Genomic DNA, 12,139 nt, shown 5'->3' with positions numbered 1-12,139 from the left:
CACAACGCATCCCACGCGGACGCTAAACCGGAGCAGCGCCGGCCGGCCGAACGAGCTGGCAAACAGGGCAGCGGCTCCGCGCTGGCATGCGCCTACAGCCGCACGCGTACGACTGCATCACACACAGTGAACGAATTCGATCCGTCTACGTCCACACGCATCGGCTCAGAGCACCCAACTGGCGACATCTTCGGCACGGGCGCAACTCCGGCCGGCTTCGATCTGGCGACACCCGACTGGCAGCACAGGACTCCATCAACATCGATCTCCGCGCGGCATTCATCCATGGATACACCAGTAGCGCGCGGCTCCATCGACAAATCCTTTGCGGCCACAGGTGGACCTCCGTCACGAGCGGAGGCATACATCCAGCAACACACGCGTCGGCGCGCCTTCGAGCAGTAGCTGCTGTCCAGATACAAGCGCTCACGCATGCATGCATCTTGTGGGCTTCCAAGTCCAGGGGCATCACGTGAGCATGTGCACGAGCAGATCCGGTGCTCGGAACAATCTAGCAAACCCATGTCCATCGTCACCAGCGCGTCCATCCGTCGAGAGTCTTCATCACGTGACACCCAAATCTACACCAAGTCTGCATCATGTACACCGAGCGCACGCAGCGAACCTCATCGACACCTCCCGAGCCGAACGACATTGAGTTGTACGAGTACGCCATGCTACGAGCCAACATACTTCTTGGTCATATGACACGGCATCGGCACTTCGTCGCCGCAGAGGGACGCCTTCAAGCGACATCATCGTCGACATATCATTGCAACGTCATCGCCGACACTTCGTCGTCAAGGTCTTCATCAACGTGGTTTTCACCAACATCTTCGTCAACACACCGTCGCCGCCTCCTCCACAGGATGGACACCTAGCGTCCTCTGACAGACTTTTCTGCAAGACGTGACCTCGACGACGGCAATGACCACGTCACGACGACGGCATGGACCGCGTCATCCACGACGGCACGACTGCATCGATACAGCGTCACTACAGTGACGACCCTACACAGTCACACGGTTCTGGCAAAACCGATGTGTGTTCGATGGGCTTCCTCCGGTCTTGGCAAAACCAGTGGACTCTTCGCCGACGGCACCCTCTGACATCCGAAAGGTGCATCGTCCATGTCTGCAGCTCCGTCATAGCGCATTTTTTTTGCGCCTCCGCCTTTGTGCGGCTTCATCATCCACGATGACTAAACCATCGACCATGACTACCTCGATCATGGCTATATCGCAATGATCGACTACCTCGACATCGACATTCATGGCTACGTACGTCTACAGCAACTCATCGGCGATAACTTCAGTCAACAACGTCCGCGTCGTCACTAGAGTCCACGCCATTCCCGCTGTGACTGCGGGAGGGAAGAGAGGACAGACAAAGAAGGCACCAGAAGGGGACGCAGTCACCGCCCTAGGTGTCGACCCATCAGAGACGTAGTTGATGATGACACAGTGGAGAAGACGACGAAAGCGCAAGACTACAAATTCAGTCGCAGTCGTCCGCTTCACTCCCGCTACGACTGAGGGGGAATGTTAGAATATAATTGTGTTTAAGATAGAAGTAGGAGTTAGAGATAGAATAGGTTTAACATGTACGACTTGCCCTCTACTCCAAGTCTCTCTCCTTCACAATGTATTCCATATATACCCCATATGAGGGTCGAATCAAACAACATACCACAACACAATATTCATCCATCCTATATTTTCTACAAAGACAACACAACAGCAAAAAACAAATGTTGAACACATTCACCCCCAACATAGAAAACACAAGTCGGGTCATTGATGTGGCGACATTTGGACAGGTTATCTCGTGTTAGACCTTGTTATTAAGGACCAACCAAAAGAAAACATACACATTTGAAGGAGTTCTGATTTTCATTATACGGTCTCCAAGAGAATGTGAGATTCGACCAAAATTAATCATATTATAAAAAGAAATTAGCAGAGTAAGTGCTAGAAGATTATGGCCACCAAATTGGACAATCTTTTTCAGAAGATAAAACTACTAACCCACCAACCAACACAAGAAGTTCTGCCAGAGGATTTGTACGAGAATTGTCATCCGTTTTTGGTACGATGCTAAACATCGAAGCAACAACACCTAGGACCAGATTGCAGCAAGCAGTTGGATTCCAGGCCGTACCTACCAAAGTCAGGCGCCAAGTATCCCCATGTGGTAATTTCGAAAATAGAAATGCACACAAATATGCGCATGAACTAGATTGTGTTAGAAATATAAGATATTTTATGTTTTTGCTAAACCTCATGTGCCTAATTTTTTCAATCCCGTCAATCACTTTTCTGGTTTTTCCCGAGCGCGTGAGATGGGGACGCCGGACCTAGCCGAAGAAGAAGGAGCCTCATTATCTATCTTAGGGAAGCAACAACCTCATTATCTATCTTATGGATGCAGGGCGAACCACGGGAAATACACTTTGATTCCTGGTTGTATATGCATCCTATATGGAGATTTTTTTAAAAATATTTTAATAAAAAGTCAAAATAGTAAGAACTATTTTGACAAAACACTTGACTTACTTTTGTACTAGTATATAAATCTCGACGAAAAAAACAAAAGTTGACCTCACAGCAAAAAAGATAAAATTTATTTGCTATTATAGGTCACTATTCACACTATTTTAGCCAAAAATTTGTGTTTTTCTGAAAAGAAGTCAAAGGGATATTTTTTTGGATTTTACTAGTCTAAGTTACTCCCCACTATGACCCGCCTTAGGTCCATGTGAGCCTAATTTATAACATTGGCTATTAAAAGAACTAGCAAAAGAGCCCGTGCGTTGCAACGGAAGAGAAAACATAACACACACTCTTAACCCAACAACCATCACCCAAGATCACAATATGTCCATCTCCTTTATTTTTGCGAGACATCATATTTGTGTTGCCGCTTATCCTCCTTCATCCTTGCTGGCCATGGCCTCGGTGTTCACCCAAAACAAAAAAACGTGTTTGAATATGTTTAATCCTAAGGCGTCTCTCTCTCCCTCTCTCTCCCTCTCTCCTCCCTCTCCCTCCCTCTCTCTCTCTCTCTCTCTCTCTCGCTTTCTCTCATTCTCGCGATGAGAAATATGTTCTTTTCCCCTGCGATATTTTTCAGAGGTATGCATGTGTAGTTATCGATGTTTTCTTTTTCCTATATTGTTATAGTGGGGTGTTTATTTGCAATCCGGTTCACCGCCGGTAAGAAAGGAAAACGGATCTTACGCTATAAATTATGAGTTTGCTCCCAAAACGATATTTTAAAAATATTTAACAGGTAAAATTAACATCATATTTAGATTCACATAATTTTATAATAAAATTTCATATATAATATGTTAAAATCGAAGTTACGGTTCAAAAGATACGGATAATTTAGAAAATCATTTATTTGACTTAAATATATTCCAAAATAATATTTAAAAATACTTAAACGGGTGAAAATAATCTCATATTCATATTCTACATATTTTTCTAATCAAATTTCATATATAACATGTTCAAATCGGAGTTACGGTTTAAAAGATATGGATGATTTAAAAAAACATGGTTTGACTTAAATATGATCCGCGGATAAATTACCTAAAACATAGGGCGGGCTGTAAAATGTAAAAAACAGTTTGGATGTGACTTAAATCCGGATTGTGGGTTGGATTCTTTGAAATAGAGGGACTTTTCTGAAAAATGCCATGACGGACGAAAGAAACCCAATTTACTTTATTATTAGGTAAAGATTTCTCACGAGTACAATAGAAGGTCAAGTTTATTTCAAAAATATTTTACTTTTTGTTGAATTACTAAAAAATTCCCACATAGAGTGCATGTGTCCCCATAGACCAAAAATTCTCATCCGGCGAACCACAACCTCAGTATTTATCTTAGGGTGCAGGGAGTCGTCGTAATCGCTGCAAGTCTATCGGGCTTAGAGGGATGGTCGCGGGTGGCAATAACGGTTGAGGGAAATTGAGGGGAGGGCGGGAAGCCGAGGCGGTGCGCGGTAGCGCCTTTCGGCCACGGGTGGTGGATGCTGGCGGTAGGCTGGAGGCATGAGGAACAAGAAAGATGGAGGTTGTAGATGAATAATGTGGTCAATTTGAGTCGTCTGATCAAGATCTAATAGTTAAGGGCCTGTTCGAAGACTGTCCACTCCACACGTCCGCTCCAGGAGTTGGTGAAGCTGTAAGGCCAACTCCAGCGCGCGACCCTATCTTGTCCGGCCCCGTCCGTTTGGGGTAAAATGGACAAACCGGGCGGCCCAACGCGCGGGAGCAAACAAACTTTTGTCCGTTTTGTATCCGCTTTCGACCAATCCGCGACCCAAGTTTGCGCCGCTTTTGGGGCGAAACGGACAACGCGCGGATGGGCGGGACGCGCGCGCTTGTCCGCCCCTGGCCCGCATGTCAGTGACACAAAGCAACCCCCCCCCCCCCCGCGGCCCCTTTGGCGCCATTCCCCCCAAACCCTCCCGCGTCCCGCCCGTCCCACTCCCTCCCCCGTCCATGGCCGACGCCCAGCCGAACTCTGGTGGGCTGGCCGTCGACCCGCCCGGAATGGCCAAGAAGAAGAAGGGCAAGGCGCCAAGGAAGCCGCGGTCGGAGTGCACGCCGGAGGAGATCGCCAAGTTGGACGCGGAATCAGCGAAGAGGAGGGGCCGGAGGGCGGTCGCCAAGACCAACATCACCGCGGCCAAGAGAGCGGCCGAGCGTGCTGCGATTGAGGCCACGCGGCACAAGGCCGAGGTCGAGGAGAAGGAGGCCATCGTCGGCAAAGCGCACGGCCTTCTCATGGCTGGCATTTGTCGTCCGCCCGGTTTCTCTGGAGGGGCTGTCGGTCCGGCGAGCACAGGGTCGTCGGTCGCCCGGCCTCCGCACTGCCAGTCGCCAACGTCGCGGACCACACCCTTGTCACCCGGCTTTCCTCCACCAAGGCACGACGGCCAGACCCGTTTCGGGGGGTCGCCGAATGTTGGCATGTTCGCGCCGTCCACAGCACGCCCCTCGGCCGTCATCGACCTCAACGTCACCCCTGGGTCCAGCAGCGGCGGCCGGCCATCCGTCGAGATGCAAAGAAAGCAAGCACGGCCGCCGTTTACCGGCACCATGCCGTCCCCCCGCGTCTTGTTTGACGGAATGCCAACACCAACGGCACCGGCCGACGACCCCTACCACGACCAGTTCATGGAGGAAGTGATCTACGAGGGTGGGCACGTCCCTATCTACGACCCCGAGGAGACCCAAAGTCAGGATGGCCACGACTAGTTCACTGCCGATGAAGAGGCCGACGACCGTGCTGACTACGACCATGGCGACTCGTGGCATGAAGACGATGACATCTATGTCGAAGGTGATGGTGATGAAGAAGAAAGCAATGACTTTGCCATTAGTGGCGAGCCATTGTTCATCGACGAGCTGACACAAAGAGCAGAAGCACAAAAGAAGAGGAAGAGCATTCAAACGGGTTCATACACATAAGATGAGGACCAGTTGATTTGCCAAGCTTGGATGGAGATTAGCCAAGATCCAAGGACCGGCGCGCAACAAAAGGGTATAGTTTTTTGGACAAGAGTCCACAAAACATTCCATGAAAGGAAGTTCTTTGATCCCTACAAGCAACCGTGGCATCGTCTCGATTCAAAAGAGATGGTTGTTCATCCAACAAGAGTGCAACAAGTATCAAGCCGCATTTGAGAGCGTTCAAGCACGGCCCGTGAGTGGTCTCGGCATTGGGGACATGGTATGCTCTCCTTCCTTGCCCTTTCCTTGCTACGGCCATGAGACTTCGGCCTTGTACATGTTTGCATGTTCACTTGTTTGTTGATCATATGGTATAGGCATTTCAATCTTTGGAGGCATTCAAGGCCCGGCACAATGACAAGCCGTTCACTCTTACGCATTGTTGGACTATGATCAACAACTGTCCTAAGTTCAAGGACCAATACCGTGAACTCCAAAGGAAGAGAGGCCTGAAGATGGCCAAGTACGCCGGAGGTGGAGATGGCGAGGCGTTGAAGAGGCCGAGGGGCAAGACCAACTCCAAGGTTGACGACATACGTGATGCCTCATCCATTGCATTGCATGACACTTTGCATGGCATGATGTCGCAAAAGGATGTGAGGGACGAGAAGAAGCGGCAAAGCAAGGATGAGCAAATGAAGCAATACCTAGAGCTTCAAACGAAGAAGCTTGAGATGGAGGAAGCGGCCAAGAGAAGGAAGATCGACATGGAGGAGGCGGCTCGGCAGAGGCAGCTCGACATGGAGGAGGCAGCCCGGCAAAGGCAGCTCGACATCGAGGCCGACAACGTCAAGGCCAGGCAAAGGCAGCTCGACATCGAGGCCACCAATGCCACCACCAAAGCGAAGGAGGTGGCCCTTGTGATCATGAGCGTGGACTTGTCGAAGATGAGCAGGAAGATGAGGGCCTGGTTCGAGGCCAGGCAGAAGGAGATGCTCGACGCCGACGACCTAAACTAGGTCGTCCGATCGGCCGTGGAGTGGCCGTTTTTTGGAGGCTGGCATGGGTGCCGCCCGTCCGCTGGGCCGCTGGCTGTGTGCCGGCGAGAAAACCATTCATTTTGAAGGCCGGCTGTGTTGCCGGCCGCTGGCTGTGTTGCCGGTGAGGATAACCATTCATTTTGGAGGCTGGCTATGTTGCCGGCCGCTGGCTGATGCCGGCGACGGACGTGTAGGCCGCTGGCTTTGTTGCCGGCATGCGTGATGAACTAGGGGCCGTAGGGCTTGACATTTGAAACATTGCTCTTTTTTTAAATAGACGTGGACAGGATGGGGTAAAGGATGCGGCCGCACGCTGGGCGCACGACCACCGCATGCCAGGATAGGCCCGGACACGACTCCATCCCCCTGCCCAAACGGACAGAATCCGAATAAAACGGACGTTCGTTTGGGGTCGCGCTGTAGAGTTGGCCTAACTAAAAATGAGGGGAAAGGAGCTCCACGGATTCTGAGATTTGAGATTTCAGGGAGCTGGAGGACTGCCGAACAACTCCTAAGTCACTCATGATTGAAATGTTTTCAGCCTATGAGGAATTATAGGGTCCAGATATTATATTTAAAAAATGGAAAGGAAAAATGTTAGAGATACTCTACTATTGAGAGCTCACATGCGGCTCACGGCGTGCTGCGTCGTCTCCGTGGTCACAAGCTCGCCGCGGCGGCACGTGGTGAACCCAAGCCGCTCAGCGGTGGCCGGCTTGGACACAGCCTCCGGGTCGGCGTCCACGGCGTCAGCGAGCCGCGGCCACATCCTGGCGGTGACCAGCCACGACCCGTCCCCCGCGGGGCTCCGGATCACCGTCATGGCAGCCGACCCGAGCCGGCCCGGACGCACCCACGACATCACCAGCCACGGCGGGCCGAACCCGAAGTGCCCCTCCACCCTGAACGGCACGAACGCTGACATCACCAGCACCGGGCTGCCCGTGCCCAGCCCCACCACCTCCGTCCACTTCCCGCCCTCCATGAACACCCCCTTGTGCGCCTCCATCCAGTCCGCCAGCTCCTCGTACCGCTCCTGCCGGAACACCTCCGCGATGGCCGCGGCGGCCATCGTCGCCACGTCGGCGAGCGGGGCGGAGCACACCGTCTCGGTGGCCGCCTCCTGCGTCGCGTAGGTGACGACATTGCCGAGGTAGTTGTTGACGTGCGTCTTGTTGTACTTGGCGGGGTCGAGGCGCCGACGGCCGTCGACGAGCCACGCCATGCGGCAGTCCGTGTCGGAGCCGCCCACGGCCGCGGCAAGCAGCTTCCAGACGTGCGCGGAGAGGGCCTTGAGCCGCGTGGCATGGCGGGAGGGGCCGCTGGCCGCCGCGCGGAGGCGGTCGACCTCGGCGGCGTCCACGACGTAGTTGCGGCGCACGAGGGCGGCGGCAAGGAGGGTGTTGGGGAGGCTGGCCGGGTTGTAATGCACGAACTCGATGTCGAGTGACGGGCTGTACCGCGGCGGCGAGCGGGGCCGGAAGAGGGATGAACGGTCGTGGTGGGGCTCCCACGAGAGGCCACCGCGTTGGGAAGCGTGGCGAGGCCGTGGCCGTCGACGAGCAGCTGGTCGGTGCCCCAGGTGAGCGAGAACCCGCCGCACGCGAACCGTACGAGCTACAGCAACAGCGCGAGGCCGCGCACGAACGGCACCTGGATGCGCCCCAGCGAGGCGTCGGCGTCGGCGAAGTCCACGTTCGCAAGCGCCGCGTCGGCGTATGCCATGACGAGCTCGGCCCCAGCGTTGGCGTAGACGACCTCCGGCGCGCCCGTGGAGGCGCTGGGCACGACGCGGCCGGCGAAGGGGTAGAAGCGGGAGAGGAAGGCCTGGAGCGCGGCCCGCGCGGCCGCGGCCACGGCCGGGAAGCCCGCGGCGGGCGCCGGGTAAACGGCTATGAAGAAGACGTGGAAGGAATGTTGGGCGGAATAAGCCGCGGCGTCGCTCCGGGCACGGCTGGTGCGTGTATGGGCGCACACCAGACGTGTCGGGCGCGTCGGGTCCGCGGTGTGTGTGTGGTAGACTGGTAGGTGTGCGTGTGTGAGTGCGTGAGCCAAGGCGTGTCTGCATGGTGCCACGCCGGGTTGTTAGCGACCAAACAGGAGGGGTAGACCATGTCGGGCGCGCTGAGAGGCCGTGGCGATCGTGTTCGGGCGCGGTGCCTGGACGCGGCCAGAGCACAGAGGACGTGGGGGAGAGGGTGGGTGAGTGGGTGCAGGGCGAGGCCTAGCAGGCCGGTGCTCGCGGGTATAAAACCCTGGATCCTCTCTGTAGCTCGTTGACATGATCGAGTTCGTGCTCGAGGAAAAGGAAAAAGCGTACGTGCGCTGGAAAAATCCCTGTGTCCACCATTTTCTGAACTTTTCTGAATCTCTTCTTTCTCCTCTTGCCGATCGAGCGAGGACTAGCCAGTGCGATCTGAGTGAGAGGGAGAGGAGAGCTACGGGGAGGCAGTGGTGTTTCCAACAATTGGCATCAGAGCTACGTCCAGGTTAGAGCGCGCCGGTGATGTCGATCGTCCCGTACGCAGGCGGAGCGGGCGGCGCGTTGCCGCAGCAGGTGCCGCTGCTCACCGGAGAGAACTACACGGCGTGGTTGATCAAGGTGGAGGCAAACCTTGATGCAGCCGGGCTGTGGGAGGCGGTGGTCGTGCCGGAGGACGCGGCGGCCGCCGTGATCGCGAAGAAGGACAAGCCAACGAGGGCGTATCTGCTCGGCGCACTCGCAGAGGACCTGCTGCTGTAGGTGGCGGCGAAGAAAACTGCCGCTGAAGTGTGGGCGAGCCTGATGGCGCGGTTCGTCGGCGCTAACCGCGTGCGCGTGGCGCGGCTGGGCACGCTCCGGGGGGAGTTCGAGCTCCCGCGCATGGCAGAGAGAGAGACCCTGGATGTGTTCACCGGCAGTCTCGGTGGCATGGCGGCGCGCTACGCAGTGCTCGGCTCAACGTTGGAGGACGACGCGCTGGTGAATCAGCTGCTCGACCCCGTGCCGGACCGTCTGTACACGGTGGTGGCCGGGATCGAGCAGTTTTCCGACATGTCGACGATGCCGTTCGAGGAAGCGCTCGGGCGGCTGAAGGCGTTTGACGAACGGCTTCGACGACGCGGGCAGGTAGGCGGCGAGCGCGCGGACGGGCAACTAATGTTCACGGCGGCGCAATGGCGGGCGCGGGAACGGGAACGAGGCGGAGCCTAGGACGACGACGACGGGGCGCGCAGCGAGGTGTCAGGCTTCGGCGGCAACAGAAAGGGCCGGTGCTACAAGTGCGGGAGCGGGGTCACTTCAAACATGACTGCCCGCAGTGGAAGAGGGCGCCGGCGGTGGAGCGTGCACTGCTGGTCGACGGTGATGTCGAGGACGCCAGGCTGCTCTGAGCCGCGGCCTAGGACGCGAGTGTTGGGCGGAATAAGCCGCGGCGTCGCTCCGGGCGCGGCTGGTGCGTGTATGGGCGTGCACCAGATGTGTCGGGCCCGCCGGGCCCGGTGTGTGTGTGCGTAGGTGTGCGTGTGTGAGTGCGTGAGCCAACGCGTGTGTGCGCGGTGCCACGCCGGGTTGTTAGCGAGCAAACAGAAGGGGGAGACCGCGTCGGGCGCGCTGGGTGGCCGTGGCGATCGCGTTCGGGCGTGGTGCATGGACGTGGCCAGAGCGCGGAGGACGTGGGGGAGAGGGTGGGCGAGTGGGTGCAGGGGGAGGCCTAGCAGACCGGTGCTCGCGGGTATAAAACCCTGGATCCTATCTGTAGCTCGTTGACATGATCGAGTTCGTGCTCGAGAAAAAGGAAAAAGCGTACGTGCGCTGAAAAAATCCCTGTGTCCACCATTTTCTGAACTTTTCTGAATCTCTTCTTCCTCCTCTTGCTGATCGAGCGACGGCTAGTCAGTGCGAGCTGAGTGAGGGAGAGGAGAGCTGCGGGGAGGCAGTGGCGGTTCCAACAAAGAGCCGAGGATGAGGTCCAGGTTGGAGACCGGGAGCACCGCCGGGAATCCCTGCGGCGGGTTGGAGGCGCGCACCAGCGTCCGCGAGACGACCTCGACGGCGAAACTCTCGGCCGGCGGCATCGCGCGTGCGCACGGACGGACGCGGCGCAGGGAGGGACAACACGTAGACGTAGGTAGGAGCGAGCGGTGGAGAGAGCACGAGACGGCGGGATAATGTTGATCAGACTGCGCGCCGTGGGAGTCGTCTTGTTTCGGCACGCGGCACTTTCCGAAAGAAGAAGAGAAAATTGGCAAGCAGCACTTTTCCTTCTTCCTTTGGCCATTTTTCAATGCCAAGTAGACTCACCGATGTGACAAGCCGTCCAATGCATTTGGTCATCTTCCCCAATGCAGAATCAGATGCGGGCCGAGTACGCAGGATAACTACAACTACGAGCTAAACTCCAGATGCTATAGGCGATTACGGGTGCAGGGAGTGCCCATTGTTTAGCACGAAGACACGCCGGCTGAGGTCACTCCAGTCCAAGAACGGCGGCTATTGCAATCTACCTTCTCCTCGTCTTTGACCTTGCGTGCCAGCAGCTGGAGTCCAAAACCAGGTAAACAGCTAAACTCCAGATGTAAATGTAGATGTCCAAACAAAGAATATGATAAAAACAGGTAAATAGAGAATTGTTTTCCCACTTGACAATAATGGGCATAACAGTTCTATTCCCATAAAGCAGAACAAAATGCAACAGATAGTCCCTCCAAAAAACGAAAAATGTTAACTGGCGAATGTTCGCCCGAGAAAGGTCCCAGTGAACACCACCAACAGCCATTGGATCCATATCACGGGGATGATGAAAAGAATTAAATCGCTGGGCATTTTTTGTGTGTTACGTGGCAACTTTCAATTTCAGATGTTCGTATACACAGTATGATCACACATGTTCATATACACGGACATACCACTGCCCTATGAACACAACACACACTATCATTATGCGCACCTTCAAGATACTGAGCTGCCATCACATCTTTAGATTGAAAAAGTCATCATAGACGCCTTGTAGTTAGCGGGATGATGTTGATCAGACCACAGTTGGAGTCGTCTCGTTTTGCCATGCGGCATGTTGCGTCGCGTTACAAGCCATCGAGTACATTTGGTCATCTTCTCCAATGCGGAATTAGATGCGGGCCAAGTGTGCAGCCCTTGGTTCTGGTTGTGGCACGTCCATGAAGGAAACTAATAAAAAAATGTTTTTAACACGGTATAATCACATATGTTTATATACACGGACATACAACCGTCCTATGAACGCATCACACACACCCTATCACTAAGCACACCTCCGAGATACTGAGTTGACATCACATTTTTAAATTGAATAAGTCACTACAGATGCCTCGTAGTCAATGAGAACGTCTTCTCCCACTAAACGAACATCACCAGAAAGCATGAAATAAATCCACAAAAAACGCGAGAATCAGTGCCAAATCCAGGACATGAGTTATGGTGGGCTGGTTTCACAACAAGAAACCTAACCATCTAATTTATGCTCGGTTCACAATGGGTAAAATTCATGAAAGACGCATCTAACGGACAAAACAACATGATCGATAGATTAAGAAGTTTTCTACAGTGAAATGTGTTTTGGACCTTATGGTATTAAAATAAACCGACAAGAACAAGAATATAGAAGTGAAACACTTT

General features: G+C 54.3%; 1 pseudogene; it reads right to left on the bottom strand.

Moving 5' to 3' along the window:
• Positions 1–7,012: 7,012 nt before the first annotated feature.
• On the bottom strand, positions 7,013–10,563 carry LOC123161475 (coniferyl alcohol acyltransferase-like; annotated as a pseudogene).
• Positions 10,564–12,139: the final 1,576 nt, after the last annotated feature.

This window comes from Triticum aestivum, chromosome 7B (assembly GCF_018294505.1).
Source record: "Triticum aestivum cultivar Chinese Spring chromosome 7B, IWGSC CS RefSeq v2.1, whole genome shotgun sequence".
In the NCBI taxonomy this organism is placed as follows: domain Eukaryota; kingdom Viridiplantae; phylum Streptophyta; class Magnoliopsida; order Poales; family Poaceae; genus Triticum; species Triticum aestivum.
Note: the sequence above shows the minus strand (reverse complement) of the source record. Positions and strands in the feature narration are given on the sequence as shown.